Here is a 16,520-nt window from a genome sequence, read left to right as displayed (position 1 = left end):
GTTTGACCCTAATCCATATCCCTCCATATTTTGCATCTTAATGTGCTGACCTAAATGTTCCTTGAACACCTCTATTCTATCTGCCTCCACCACAACCCCTGGCAGCACATTCCAGAGAGGGCTTTTGCCCGAGATGTCGATTTTCCTGCTCCTTGGATGCTGCCTGACCTGCTGTGCTTTTCCAGCACCACTCTAATCTTGACTCTGATCTCCAGTATCTGCAGTCCTCACTTTCACCGAGCATGTTCCAGACTCCTATCACTCTTTGTGGAAAAACCTTGTCCCTTACTTCTGCATGCCCGCTAGTATTAGACATTTCAACTCTGGGAAAAAGATTCTAGGCATCAACCTTATCAATGCATTGCATAATTTTGTAGCCTTTTATCAAGTCTCCTCTGATGCTCCAAACCAAGTTTTTCCAGCTGTCCTTATAGCTCATACCTTCTAATCCAAGCTTCATTCTGGTAAACCTCTTCTGCACCCTCTCCAAAGCCTCCATAACCTTTCTGTAATGTGGTGAGCAGAATTGAATGCAATACTCTAAGTGTGGCCTAACCAAGTCTGATAAAGCTGCAACATGACATCCTGATTCTTATACTCATTTCACCAGCCAGTAAAGGCAAGCATGGCATATGCCTTCTTTTCCACCCTATCTACTTGTGTGGCCACTTTCAGGGAGCTATGGACTTGAACCCCAAGATCCTTCTGTACATCAATACTGTTCAGGATCCTGCCATTAACTGTATGCTTTCCCTGGACATTTGACCTCCCAAAGTGCAGCACTGCATACTTATCCGGATTAAACTCCATCTACCATTTCTCTGCCCAAATGCTGCAACTAATCTATACCCCGCTGTATTCTTTTAACAATCTTCCATACTATCCATAACACCGATCTTTGTGTCGTCTGTGAAATAAACATATGCTCTATTGTTAAAGAACACCTTCAGTGTCGAGTGAATCAATTTCAGTGACTAACTATTGCAGTAATCAATTGCAAAGCTGAAACATATCAAGCCACTTTTAGATTTGACTTGTCCAGTTTTACCATCAATTTGGATTGTAATGTAGCATTTAATTGCTATAATATTTCCAAAAGCAAGGCTGGAATCTGTGTTGTAACAAGCTGGGGGAAACAAAATGGATAGGTGCACCTAGTTGTGCAGGAGGTGAAATGTTACTTCCTAAGGGTGGGATGAAAGTAGGGGATAAAGGTCACAGCAGATAGAAGGCAGATAGGTTTCCCAATGACAAGGAGCAGAAATCTCCTTCCAGTACATTAGCAAGTAATGCATGCTTATTAAAACTCCATGTTGTTAGATTAAGTTCTACATTTACAATTAATTGTAGTGAATTAGAAGCATTTGCTTTCAGATTCACGGTTGATTAATGATGGCACACGGTCGGTGATGTTATATTGTTAGCCAACTTGGAATGAGTAGAAGTTTCTTTTCTTTAATGGGGCACTTTGCTTGACCACAGGAGAGGAAGAATTGAGATTGGGTGGTGACTGTTCAAGAGGCTCAAGACATGGTTAAACAAGGGAGGGCAAGGAGAGGGAGGGGGAAGGTGTTAAGGGGATAGGGGCTTGGCTCACTGAGTGAGGGAAGTAGGCAAGGTGCTGGGGGATAGGGACATGAATCACTTTGGGAGGGAGGGTAGGTTCATGCAGATATACAAGTGTTCACGGGGGACAGAGGAAGGTGGATCTCGAAGGAAAAGTCAATATCTACAGATGATAGATAGTGAGGACTGTAGAAGCTGGAAGTCAGAGTCGATAAAATGTGGAGCTGGAAAAATACAGCACAATCCCCCCACAATCGTAGAGTCATAGAGATGTACTGCATGGAAACAGACCCTGCGGATTAACCCGTCCATGCCGATCAGATATCCCAACCCAATATAGTCCCACCTGCCCATATCCCTCCAAACCCTTCCGATTCTGATTCAAAATGTTGACTTTCGTACTCCTCTGATGCTGTCTGACCTGCTGTGCTTTTCCAACTCTGTATTTTATTGATTTTATAGATGGGAAGTCAATCATGAAACATGAAAGGGTTCAGAAAAGATTTACAAGGATGTTGCCAGGGTTGGAGGATTTGAGCTATAGGGAGAGGCTGTACAGGCTAGGGCTGTTTTCCCTGGAGTGTTGGAGGCTGAGGGATGGCCTTATAGAGGTTTACGAAATTATGAGGAGCATAGATAGGGTAAGTAGACAAAGTCTTTTCCTTGGGGTCTGGGAGTCCAGAACTAAAGGGTATTGGTTTAGGGTGAGAGGGGCAAGATATAAAAGGGACCTAAGGGGCAACGTTTTCATGCAGATGGTGGTACGTGTATAGAATGAGCTGCCAGAGGAAGTGGTGGAGGCTGATATAATTGCAACATTTAAGATGCATTTGGATGGGTATATGAATCGGAAGGGTTTGGAGGGATATGGGCCGTTTACTGGCAGGTGGGACTATATTGGGTTGGGATATCTGATCGGCATGGGCGGGTTGAACCGCAGGGTCTGTTTCCATGCTGTACATCTCTATGACTCTACGATTGTGGGGGGATCCAGGACTATCGAGAGTTAATGGTGATGTCCTGACAGCAGAGGGTTAGAGAAAGCAGGTTAAAGGTGATGGAAGTTCAATGGATGATGGCATATCAAGGGTAGCTCAGTGAGGGAAAAGCTCAGGGTGATTGAATGTTCAGCAAGGGGAATGGTGGATAGCTTGAGGTTCAGCAAATGCAAGATGAGAAGGATGGAGTGAGTGCCAAGATAAATGAAACAAGGGTCAATATTTGACTGAGTAATAGATTCATAGAGTCATAGCAATGTACAGCATGGACCCTTTGGTCCAACTCGTCCATGCCGAACAGATATCCCAACCCAATCTAGTTCCATTTGGCAGCATTTGGCCCATATCCTTCCAAACCCTTCCTATTCATATACCCATCCAGATGCCTTTTAAATGTTGCAATTGTACCAGTCTCTACCACTTCCTCTGGCAGCTCATTCTATACACGTACCACCCTCTGTGTGAAAAGTTGCCCGTTAGGCCCCTTTAATATCTTTCCCCTTTGACTCTAGATCTATGCCCTCTAGTTCTAGACTCCCCCACCCCAGGGAAAAAAAACTTTTGTCTATTTACCCAATCCATGTCCCTCATAATTTTATAAACCCATATAAGGTCATCCGTCAGCCTTCGACACTCCAGGGAAAACAGCACCAGCCTGTTCAGCCTCTCCCTATAGCTCAAATCCTCCAACCCTGGCAACATCCTTGTAAATCTTTTCTGAACCTTTTCAAGATACACAACATCCTTCCAATAGGAAGCAGACCAGAATTGCATGCAATATTCCAACAGTGGCCTAACCAATGTCCTGTACAGCCGCAACATGATCGCCCAACTCTGAGACTCAGTGCTCTGCCCAATAAAAGAAAGCATACCAAATGCCTTCTTCACTATCCTATCTACCTGTGACTCCACTTTCAAGGAGCTATGAACCTGCACTCTAAGGTCTCTTTGTTCAGCAACACTCCCAGGGACCTTACCATTAAGTGTATAAATCCTGCTGAGACTTGCTTTCCCAAAATGCAGCACCTCACATTTATCTAAATTAAACTCCATCTGTTATCCTCAGCCCATTGTCCCATCTGATCAAAGTCCTGTTGTAGTCTGAGGAAACCTTCCTTGCTGTCCACTACACCTCCAATTTTGGTACCATCTGCAAACTTACTAACTATACCTCCTATGTGCATATCTAAATAATTTATATAAATAATGAAATGTAGCGGTCAAAGTTTGTGAGAAGATTTGTAGCTCGGGTGCTCGTTGTTGTGGTTCTGTTTGCCGAGCTGGGAGTTTTTGTTGCAAACGTTTTGTCCCCTTTCTAGGTGACATCCTCAGTGCTTGGGAGCCTCCTGTGAAGCGCTGCTGATTCTGTGCATTTATAGTGGTTTGAATCTGCCGCTTCCGGTTGTCAGTTGCTGTCCTCTGCACTGGCCGGTATGTAGGGTCTAGGTCAATATGTCTGTTGATAGAACTTGTGGATGAGTGCCATGCCTCTAGGAATTCCCTGGCTGTTCTCTGTTTGGCTTGCCCTATAATAGTGGTGTTGTTCCAATCGAATTCATGTTGTTTGTCATCTGAGTGTGGCTACTGAGGATAGCTGGTCGTGTCGTTTCGTGGCTAGTTGGTGTTCGTGGATGCGGGTTGTTAGCTGTCTTCCTGTTTGTCCTATGTAGTGTTTTGTGCAGTCCTTGCATGGGATTTTGTACACTATGTTGGTTTTGCTCATGCTGGGTATTGGGTCCTTTGCCCTGGTGAGTTGTTGTCTGAGCGTGGCTGTTGGTTTGTGTGCTGTTATGAGTCCTAGAGAACACCGAACGGAGAATTCACCACGAAGGTATACAGAAAAGCCACACACACAGACCAAGTCCTGAACTATGAAAGCAACCACTCCAACACACACAAACGAATTTACATCAGGACATTATTCAAAAGGACCACAACACACTGCAGCACACCAGAACTACAAAAAGAGGAAGAAGAACACCTATACAAGGTATTCAACAAAAACGGATACTCGCGCAATTTCATCAACAGATGCCTAAGGGAAAGACAAAGAAATGAGGACATGCCACAACCCAAAGGACTGGCCACACTCCCATACATCAGGAGCATTTCTGAACTGACAGCCAGACTGCTGCGACCACTAGGACTCATAACAGCACACAAACCAACAGCCACTCTCAGACAACAACTCACCAGAATGAAGGACCCGATACCCAGCATGAGCAAAACCAATGTAGTGTACAAAATCCCATGCAAGGACTGCACGAAATACTACATAGGACAAACAGGAAGACAGCTAATAACCCACATCCACGAACACCAACTAGCCACGAAACGACACGACCAGCTATCCTTAGTAGCTATTCACTCAGATGACAACAACATGAATTCGATTGGGACAACACCACTATTATAGGGCAAGCCAAACAGAGGACAGCCAGGGAATTCCTAGAGGCATGGCACTCATCCACAAATTCTATCAACAGACACCTAGACCCTATATACCGGCCACTGCAGCGGACAGCAACTGACAACCAGAAGCGGCAGATTCAAACCACTATAAATGCCGGAGGAATCAGCACAGAAGTGCTTCACAGGAGGCTCCCAAGCACTGAGGATGTCACCTAGAAAGGGGACGAAACGTTTGCAACAAAAACTGCCAGCTCGGCGAACAGAACCACAACAATGAAATGTAGTGGACCCAGCACCGATCCTTGTGGCACTCCACTGGTCACAGGCCTCCAGTCTGAAAAACAACCCTCCACCACCACCCTCTGTCTTCTACTTTTGAGCCAGTTCTGTATCCAAATGGCTAGTTCACCCTGTATTCCGTGAGATCTAATCTTGCTAACCAGTCTCCCATGGGGAACCTTATCAAACACCTTACTGAAGTAAATGTAATCTGCCCTTATCAGTCCTCTTTATTACTTTTTCAAAAAACACAATCAAGTTTGTGAAACATGATTTCCCATGCACAAAACCATATTGACTATCCCTAATCAGTCCTTGCCTTTCCAAATATGTGTAAATCCTGTTCCTCAGGATTCCCTCCAAAAACTTGCCCATCACTGACGTCAGGTTCACTGGTGTATAGTTCCCTGGCTTGCCCTTACCACCTTCTTAAACAGTGGCACCACGTTAGCCAACCTCCAGTCTTCCGGCACCTCACCTGTGACTATTAATGATACAAATATCTCAGCAAGGGACCCAGCAATCACTTTCCTAGCTTCCCACAGAGTTCTGAGATATACCTGATTATGTCCTTGAGATTTATCCGCTTTTATGCATTTCAAGACATCCAGCACTTCCTCTTCTGTAATATAGGCATTTTTCAAGATCTCACCACTTATTTCCTCACATTCTATATCTTCCATGCCCTTCTCCAAGTAAACACTGGTGCAAAATATTCATTTAGTGTCTCCCCCAACTCCTGCGGCTCCACACAAAGGCTGCCTTGCTGATCTTTTAAGGGGCTTATTCTCTCCCTAGTTACCCTTTTGTCCTTAATGTATTTGTAAAAACCTTTTGCATTCTCCTTAACTCTAGTTGCCAAAGCTATCTCATGTCCGCCTTTTGCCCTCCTGATTTCCCTCTTTCTGACATATGCTTCTGACATATTTTTCTAAACCAAATCCTCAATTTCTTTAGTCATCCAGCGTTGCCTACCCCTACCAGCCTTTCCTTTCACTCTAACAGGAATATATAGTCTATGAATTCTCGTTAGTTAATTTCTGAAGACTTCCCATTTTCCAGCCATCCCTTTACCTGTGAACATCTGCCCCCATCAGCTTTTGAAAGTTCTCGCCTAATACTGTCAAAATTGGCCTTACTCCAATTTTGAACTTCAACTGTTAGATCTGGTCTATCCATTTCCATAACTATTTTAAAACTAATAGAATTATGGTCGCTGGCCCCAAAATGCTCCCCCACTGACACCTCAGTCACCTGCCCTGCCTTATTTCCCAAGAGTAGGTCAAGTTTTGCACCTTCTTTAGGAGGTGCATCCACATACTGACTCAGAAAAGTTTCTTGTACACTCTTAACAAATTCATCTCCATCTAACCCCTTAACACTATGGCAGTCCCAGTCTATGTTTGGAAAGTTAAAATCCCCTACCATAACCACCCTGTTATTCTTACAGATAGCTGAGAGCTCCTTACAAATTTGTTTCTCACTTTCCCACTGACTATTAGGGGGTTTATAGGGGGTTATAATACAATCCAAATTAGGTGATCATCCCTTTCTTATTTCTCATTTACACCTAAATAACTTCCCTGGATGTATTTCCAGGAATATCCTCCTTTAGCACAGTTGTAATACTATCCCTTCTCCCATAAGACCAGCTCCTCAGCCACATATTCATCTGCTCTATCCTCCTATTCCTACCCTCATTAGCTCCTAGAGCCAGGAGTAATCCAGATATTACTACCCTCAGGACCTCCTTTTTAAATTCCTGCCTAACTTTCTATATTCTCCCTTCAGAAGCTAATTTTCTTCCCTTCCTGAGTTGTTGGTACTAATGTATACAAAGACCTCCTGGTGGTCCCTCTCCCTTTTGAGAACATCCTGCACCTTCTCTGAAACATCCTTGGCACCAGGGAGGCAACACACCATTCTGATTTTCCGCTGTTGGCTGCAGAAACATCTGTCTGTAACTCTGACTAGAGGGTCCCTTAGCACAACCAATCACTTGGAGCCTGACATACTCCTCATTACATTAGAGCCGGTCTTGATACCAGAAACTTGGCTGTTCGCGCTACCTTCCCCTGAAAGTCCATCACCCCCTACATTTTCCAAAACAGCATACTTGTTTGAAATGGGGACAGCCACAGAAGACACTTGTACTACCTACCTCTCCTACCTTTCTTGGAGTTAACCCATCTATCTGCCTGTATCCATGGCTTTTCTCCCTTCCTATAACTGCCATCTACCACATCCCCTAGCTCTTATAAGTTCCTTATTGCCTGTAACTGTTGCTCCAACTGATCCATTCGATCTGACAGGATTCACAACTAATGACATTTGTTACAGATATATTCCTCAGTAACCCTTAAACTCTCCTGAAACTCCCACATACCAACAAGAAGAACATATCGCTCTACTAAAGGCCATTTTGCTCCTTCCAATTTATAGACCCAAAATGTAGCACCATCTTATTGCTCTACAGACCACTGCTTTAGGCAAACTTACTACTTACAGCTTATATTTTTAAAAATTTAATGAAGACACAGATCCCATTAAAAACATATAATCAAAAAAGAACCCATTCTACTCACTATTGTAGATTTACAGCAAGGCTATACTGTAGCTTATTCACTGATCTGTTTCTGTGCTGTGACCTCTCCCAAACAGGTTCCTCCAAGATCAGTTGTGAATTTCACTGTTTGTTAAGTTTTCCTTGATACACTCCGATGTCCAGTTATACATGAAATCTAACAGCAAAGGCAGTGACTGTGCAGATTCACTGCTGGTTCAGTTAGCAGTGTGGGTTTCTTTCTCTCTCTCCCTTATAGACCATGTGCTTGCTGCCTTTCTCCCTTTAAAAAGTGCTGTTGTTTTGATTTTTTTCTCTGAAGTTCCAACACAATTGCAACAGCATATAAAACAGTAATTGCTGCTCCTGGAATTTGAGGAAATCACCTCTAACACCTGAAATATTTCAAAAAAGGAGCAGCCTGTTCCAGCCAGAAATTTTTCCCATCTTCCATCTTGGATTACTTCATGTTGCTGGATGATGGTTTTCAGCTTCAGGGTCAATGTGGGAGTTCCACAGACAGAGCAGCAGTACCACAGAGAGGTTTCAGCAGTGCAGTTTAAGGATGGAGATAACCACAACAGTGGTTATGGCAGAAGAGTAAATATGCAAATGCTGGACAAGCAATATCAAAGATGGCTGAGACATCAAGAGATTCCGCTACTCATCTATGTGATGAGACTTAGGATGATCCAAGCTCCCATGCACTGGAGACAACTCAATGCCAACAGCTTTAGAGGTCCTTAAAGTCTTAACTTTCTATGTCACTGGAATGTTCTCCGCCTCTTGAGGAGACTATGGTGACTTCTCACTGTCAGCCATTCAAAAGTATCAAGGAGGTCACCTTTATTCAATAAATTTAAAAGATTCATCACTGCCTGAGCTGTGGGATTTAATGTTATTGCTGGATTTTACAGATACAAGGGGCAGCTGACTGTACATACACAGAGTCAAGAATGAGATATGCCTGGAAATAGCCAACAGCATTATCCATAAACTGAAAAGGCATGCAATCTCTCAAAGTAGAATTGATCTGATTATTGCAATCTTACATTCGAGTGCATGCAGGCAAGTTCCATCAAATTCCTGACTTGTGCCTTGTAGAAGGTGGGAGACAGAAGGAGAACTACTTGCTGCATAATGCTGTAGTTGCCTCATATTGAAAGATTGCAGCTCCAATTACCCACAAGGTATTTGGATAAAACATCTTGCAATGAAACTTCACACTGTAGCACCTTTCTTTTCAGTGCTGAGGGTGTAATTTTGCAGGAAACATTGCAATTATAGCTCATGTGCCAACACCAGTGCAGGCCATTTCCAGACACTGTTTTGATGAGAGCGTTAAGACGCATGCCGGAAACATCTATCAGAAATGTCAGGAGCTGTGATTGTTCCTCATTGTTTATATGTTGCTGCCGTTGGTTATATATCACCTTGTCCTGCAAGACAGGTGTAAGAGTGTACTGCATTTGGTATCTGTTTGCCATTCATTGAAAAACTAGTAGTTTACAAGCAATGAAATGTTAGTGTGAGCTTGCAGCACAATGATGATACTACTAATCCCTGGCCTGAGTCCTGATTGATAGACAGGTGATAGATATTGTGTTGTTAGCTGTGTGTGAAACCAATGAGTAACACAGGAAGTTCAACTTATATGAAGTCATTGAACTTGTTGCAGCACCGCATCCAGAGTCTCAGGGCCTTGACTGTTGATATTGGCTGGCCTAGTCACCTGGGTTCATTGTCTTTGCAACATTTGCTCAGAGAGTCCTCAGTGGAAAAAAAGTCAGCTTTGGTCCTCTCAGAAAATCCCAAATCCCATTCTCTGCCATGTTATTTGATTGGTGCATTTTCTCAGGTAAGAATCAGTTATAAAGAGACAGCTCCTGTCAAAATACATCGCCCTTTTAAAGGGAACAGGTAGGGTTTACAAGTCAGTTGCCTGGGAATCATCATTTTCTGCCATATTCTTCCTATTGCTCAGCCTTAACAGAGGTAGTTGCACACTACAATCATGTAAATGGCAGGAAAGAGGGCATTTTATGTGCAGGCTGCATTGGAAATCAAGGGGTGTGGATTTATGACATGTTGCAACTTGATGCCTATTTTCAAACATATCTAGGCTTCATGAAGTGGGCCATAGAGTATAAAAGCAGTGAGCTTCTGATGGACTTATATAATGCACAAGTAAGACCCGAGGAACTGCCTGAGGCAGTTCTGAGGAAGGATCACTCCGCTCGCAAAATAAACTGTGATTTCTCTCCACAGATGCTACTAGACCTGCTGAGCTATTCCAGCCATTTCTGTTTTTGTTTCTGGTTTCCAGCATTTTCAGTTCTTTCAATTTGTACCAGTTAGATCTCAGCTGGAATATTGTGTAAAGTTTGAGGTGCCACACTTTAGTACGGGACTGAATGCATGAACAGAGTGCAGAAGAGATTTATGAGAATGGTTTCAGGCATGATACACTTCAGTCATGAGGAAAGACTGGAGAACTTGGGACTATTTTTATTGGAGAGGAGAAAGGTAAGAGGAGATTTGATAGAAATTTTTAAAACCATGATGGGTTTGGACAGAATGGTCGGGAGAAACTGTTTCCATTCTTAAGCAGACTGAGAATTAGATTTTACAGCAAATGTGAGGTGAGAAAGAAACACTTTCATGCAGTGAGTGGTTAGGGTATGGAACGAATTGCCTGAAACTAAGGTGGTGGAATGTTCAAGTGAGGCACTCAAGAAGGCTTGAGATGAATATTTAAATAGAAACAGTGTTATAGGGAAAAGACGGAAGACTGGCACTAAATTAAAATGCTCAGAGAGCCAGTGCAGACATGAATAGCTTCATTTTGCACTGTAAGAATCATGTGATTGATTCTGTGACATTGAACTGTTCAGGACTGGCAAGATTGTGACTCGGCCTAGAACACTGGAAACATCAGACAGTTAGAAACATGAAACCTACTTAAATAAGTATATGTGTCAGATTAAATGGGAAAAATCAACAGTTCCACACAAAACTTATATTTGTTGCAAAAGTATTTTTGAAACCTCGATGCACAGTGTAGCACATTAATTAGATGTGTTGATTATGATGGAGTATTGGCATGTTTATTCAGAATTCAAAGTCAATCTGGATTAAATGCACAAATTAAAATGAACTTCAGTATCAATTATCTATACCCTTCCTACACCTCCTTTCTCTATCAATACATACTTTTATCTGATTCTGATAATAAGTTGGACTGAATCCAAATGAACGATCTCTATATAAATGTTAATATTTACACAATCCTCTAAACCCTCTGAGATTTCTTCATTACCTGAAGACACCACTGATGCAGAGAACACAAAGTATTAGTCTAACAAATGGATCATTCCCTGTTATTCTCTTCATTCTTTAATTAAATTGGTGAGTCACACTAGCAGATAGAACAAATACTACTTGGATAAAATATAGCCTTTGCAGTGAAGTGAAAGCTAGTTATCTCATTTAAGATAGTTATGTTCACTATCCAGTTAGGTCTAATGGGAATTAAGACTTAATTGCAATTCAGAGATATGTTCAACTATATTTCTATTAAAACAGTATTATTAGTAAGTTGCATTGGTGGATAAGTGCTACAGACTTGACTGATTTGATGATATTAGCCTCCAGATCTTTTGGATTTGATTAATAACTAGGAAACCTGCCCATCTTCAAAAGGACATCAGTGAGATAGTGTTAATATGGACAAGAACATCAGATAATTCTGGGGCTTAAAGCCTAAGTTCTGAGATAAGGCTGGAATTGAACTTATTTTAAAGTAAAGAAGATTGAAAGACATGACAATGAGTCAGGGAATTTATATCTTTTTCATTTCTCCTTTTCAATAAATCTTGAGCACATTTGTTCTCATTAAGGGGAGGGATATTAGTAATGAAATACAACAATTTGTGAAGTGAATGTTCAATATCAGCATGTAGCATTTTTACATATGTATCAGATTCGGGATAAAATATCCTTCTATTCTCTCTCCTAGCCTACGGCCATACTAGTCTGAAAATGCCTGATCCTATCTGATCTCAGAGGTTAAGCAGACTCAGGCCTGGTTAGCACTTGGATGGGAGACCGCCTGGGACCGCAGAAGGCTTTGGATGGCACAGTGGCACAACGGTTAACACTGCTGCCTCACAGCACCAGAGATCTGGGTTCAATTCCTGCCTCAGGCAACTGTCTGTGTGGAGTTTGCACATTCTCCCTGTGCCTGTGTGGGCTTGCTCTGGTTTCCTCCCACAGTCCAAAAATGTGCAGATTAGGTGAATTGACCATGCTAAATTGCCTGTGGTGTTAGGTATAGGGGAATGGGTCTGGGTGGGTTGCTGTTCGAAGGATCAGTGTGGACTTGTTGGGCCGAAGGGCCTGTTTCCATACTGTAAGTAATCAAAATCTAGTTAGTCACGTTTTACATTCAGTATCAGGGGACGAGGAAAACACATCCATTTTCGATGCCACCCACCAAAGTAGTTTGAAGATTACTTTCTGATAACATTGTTTTGGACAGAAATACCTTTACCCTAGGAATTAGAACAGCCATGAAGGATTTTTTGAAAGAGAAAAAGCCTCAGGCGCTCAGCCTGGCACACATTGTTATTGCTCGGTAACCTCTTCGGCAAGTCCCATTCATGCATAAAAGCTGAATAGATTTACTGAAAGGGAAGGAAGTCAGAAATGAACAAAGTTACTTACAAAATCTACTTTGAGTGCATTGCTGACAATCACGATTTCCATCATTGCGGTGAATGACAATCTAGTCTTGATCTCTAATTACTAATTGGGGTCCTACTTGAGTCCAAAGAAGGATTATCATGAAGAATGCTTTTCCACACATGGGATATCAAACATCAGACTTGATTTCCTCTGGATTCTTTACTTGTTCACCAGCTGGTTATGACTTTCATTTTCATAGCACAGGGAAATTTTAAATATTTTCCTCCTCACACATTCTATCCTATGTCAATTAATGTGCTGTATATTTGTGGTTGGTGTTTTTAGGCAATCCTAATACTCTTTGAACTGACAGCAGGAGAGTGTTTATTAAGTTTCAGCCCTATGAATACCCTCACAGAAAATCTAGGACTATATACCCAGGCTCATAGATCAGCTCACTTTAGTTGGACCTTTCAAATCTTTCCCTCTTTGGGTACATTTGCTCTTCTGAAAAACTTTGAGATCAAAATCTCAGGCCATAGTCAAATTTCCATAATTTTTCAGAGGAATTTAGATGGAAAGGATTAAGTTTTGTGGTGTGGCCACTGTATGTGGTACAACTATAGGACAGCAAAGAAATTGTAACTATTGCTTTTATTCAGAATTGGTGCTTATGGCATAAGGTAGAAAACAATCAGGCCAAAAATAAATTTTAGCCCCTCATTATAGAAAAACATTACTTGCAAGGTGGGAGCATTGCTAGTTAGACCAGTATTTATTCACCATCCCTGATTTTCCTTGAGAAGATGGTAGTGAGCTGTATTCTTGAACTACTTCAGTTCATCTGGTGGAGGTCCACCCATGGTGCGGGTTGAGGAATTTTTCAGTCGGAGTAGAATAATTGAAGCATCCAACCTACCTATTAATTTTAACTGATGAAATAATCAGGGCTTTAACTGCGAGCTGTGAACAGTGTGAGATCATCTCATTACCTCAGAATACCTTCTTGCATATACCTACACTGCCTGTTTGCTTGTTTCAGTATGCTTGCCTATATTTCCAGATGGAGATTCTCTGATTTGCAAGCTAAGTGTGGGGAAATGGGGGAAAAAGTCATCCGTGACTGAATCTCTGCCCCCAATCATTGAGCCAATCAGCTTCTTTACAGCTGACCAATGAACCTCTGAACCTGTGCTGCTGGCTATTCAGAGTTACAGCAGCATCAGTTTCCAAAGGTCATTGGTCAACTTTTGGTTTTTGGGGGTCCAACAGCAAGAAGGTAAATGATTTTCCTAGAGCAGAGGCAAGAGATGACTTTCAGAAGACACCCATTTGTCCCTCATCCGTGTCTCTGATTATCTTCAAGTTGGGGAAAAATGGAGGTACCCCAAAGTCAGCAAGCATGTGACCCTAGTTTGCTAATTTTGGAAACCAAAGAAGAACAATGAACAATCCAGCACAGGAACAAGCCCTTTGGTGCACAAGCCTGCGCCATCACATTTTGCCCTTCTGTACTAAAACTGTCTTCACTTACAAGATCTGTATCCCTCTATTCTCTTCCTATTCATGTATCTGGCCGGATGCTTCCTGAATGCTGCCATTGTGTCAACTTCAACTAGCTCCTCTGGCAATGCGTTCCAGGTACTTGCCACCCTTTGTGTGAAAAACTTTCCTTGTACATCTCTTTTAAACTCCCCCCCCCCCCTCACAACTTGAACCTGTGTCCCCTAGTAATTAACCCCTCCACCCTAGGAAAAAGCCACTCTATCCATGCCATTCACAATCTTATAAAGTTCTATTAGGCCTCTACTCAACTTTCTCTGTTCCAGTGAAAACAAAGCCAGTCTATTCTACCTTTCTTCATTGCTAAAATCCCTCATACCAGACAACATCCTGGTAAACCGTTTCCGTATTCTCTCCAAAGCATCCACATCCTTCTGGTAGTATGGTGACCAGAACTGTACACAATATTGCAAGCATGGCCTAACTAAAGTTCTATAAAGCTCCAGCATAACATGTCTGTCCTTATACTCAATGCCCCTTCCAATGAAGGCAAACATGCCACAGGCCTTTTTCACTACTTTATCTACCTGCGCTGCCACCTTCAGTGATCTGTGGACCCGCACATGCAGTTATCAATACTGTTAAGGGTTTTGCTATTAACCGTATAATTTCCACCTATCCTTGACCTTCTAAAATGTATTGTGTCACATTTGTCTGGATTAAACTACATCTGCTATTTTTCTGCCCATGCCTCCAACTGATCTATATCCTGCTGTATCCTCTGACAATTCTCCTCACTATCCACAATTCTACAAACAATCTGTGTATTGTCGGCAAACTTACTAACTAGACAGCCACGTTTTCCTTCCAATCATTTATGTAGATCACGAACAGCAGAGGTCCCAGCACTGATCCCTGTGGAACACTGCTAGTCACAGACCTCCATTCTGAAAAGCATCCTTCTACCTCTCTCCTATGACTAAGCCAGTTTTGCATCTATCTTGCCAGCTCACCCCCGATACCATGTGACTTCACCTTTTGTACCAGTCTGCCATGAGGGAACTGGTCAAAGGCTTTACTGAATGCCATGTCGACAACATCCAACCCTCAATCATATTCATCACCTCCTCAAAACATTGATCAAGTTAGTGAGGCACCACCTCCCCCACACAAAATCATGCTGTTTATTGCTAATAAGTTCATTTGCCTCTCAGTGCATATGGGTCTTGTCCCTGAGAATCTTTTCCAATATTTTCCCTACCATCGATGTGAGACTCACAGACCTGTAATTTCCTGGATTATCCCTGCTACCCTTCTTAAATACTGGGAAAACATTGGTTATTCTTCAGTCCTCTGGGACCTCACCTGTGGCCAGAGAGGATCAAAGATGTCTATCAATGCTTCAGCAATTTGTACTCTTGCCTCCCTCAATATTCTGAGATAGACTCCATCAGGACCCAGGGATTTATCTACCTTAATACATCTCAAGATGCACAATATCTCTTTCTTTTTAATTGAAACTTGCCGTAGAAACTTGACACTACCCTGGGATCATCCTCCACTAATTCCTTCTCTTTGGTGAATATTAACACAAAGTATTCATTTTGGACCACATCTGTCTCCGTGCATAGACTCCCTGCTTTGTCCTTGAATGGCCAACCCTTTCCTTGGCTATCCTTTTTAGATTAGATTAGATTTTCTACAGTGTGGAAACATGTCCTTTGACCCAACAACTCCACACTGCCCCTCCAAAGAGAAACCCCACCGAAACCCATTCCCCTACCCTATATTTACACGTGACTAACACACCTAACACTGTGGGCAATTTAGCATGGCCAATTCACCTGACCTGCACATCTTTGGATTGTGGGAGGAAACTGCAGCACCCAGAGGAAACCCCATGCAGACACTGGGAGAATGTGCAAACTCCACAAGACAGGCAGGAATTGAACCCAGGACCCTGGTGCTGTGAGGCAACAGTGCTAACCACTGAGCCACCGTGCCGCCCATTTTGCTGTTTATATATTTAAAAAGCCTTGGGATTTTCCTTAATCCTGCTTGCTAATAACTTTTCATGACCCTTTTCAGTCCTTCTGATTCCTTGTTTAAATTCTTTCTTACTTTCCTTATGTACTTCATGGGCTTAGTCAGTTCCCATTCTCCTACACTATACATATGCTTCCTTATTCTTTCTGACCAAAGTCATAACATCTCTGGTCACCCAAGGTTCATGTAACTTGCCATAACTATCCTTCATTCTCTCAGGAACATGCCACTCTAAACTCTTATCAACTGCTGTTTGAAATACTACCACATGTCCACTGTAGATTTACCCTTAAACTGCTGTCTCCAATCAATATGGTGGTATGGTCGCTACTCCCAAAATGCTCCCCCGCTGGAACTTCACTCATCTGGCTTGGCTCATTTCCTGAGACCAAGTCCAGTATAACCCCCTTCCTGGTTGGACTGTTTACGTATACAGTTCCACACGGATGGAACACTAGCAAACCATA

The 16,520-nt window shown here is 42.4% G+C and overlaps 1 protein-coding gene and 1 pseudogene across 6 annotated transcripts in view; one reads left to right on the top strand and one right to left on the bottom strand.

Annotated features, from left to right (window-relative positions):
- sgcg (sarcoglycan, gamma) overlaps positions 1-16,520 on the bottom strand; it is a 644,218-nt gene that overhangs the window by 85,341 nt on the left and 542,357 nt on the right. The window lies entirely within an intron of this gene.
- Positions 11,836-11,954, top strand: LOC132817009 (5S ribosomal RNA; annotated as a pseudogene).

Source organism: Hemiscyllium ocellatum, chromosome 6, assembly GCF_020745735.1.
Source record: "Hemiscyllium ocellatum isolate sHemOce1 chromosome 6, sHemOce1.pat.X.cur, whole genome shotgun sequence".
In the NCBI taxonomy this organism is placed as follows: Eukaryota; Metazoa; Chordata; class Chondrichthyes; order Orectolobiformes; family Hemiscylliidae; genus Hemiscyllium; species Hemiscyllium ocellatum.
The sequence above is the reverse complement of the archived record's forward strand: the minus strand, read 5'-3'. Positions and strand labels throughout refer to the sequence as shown.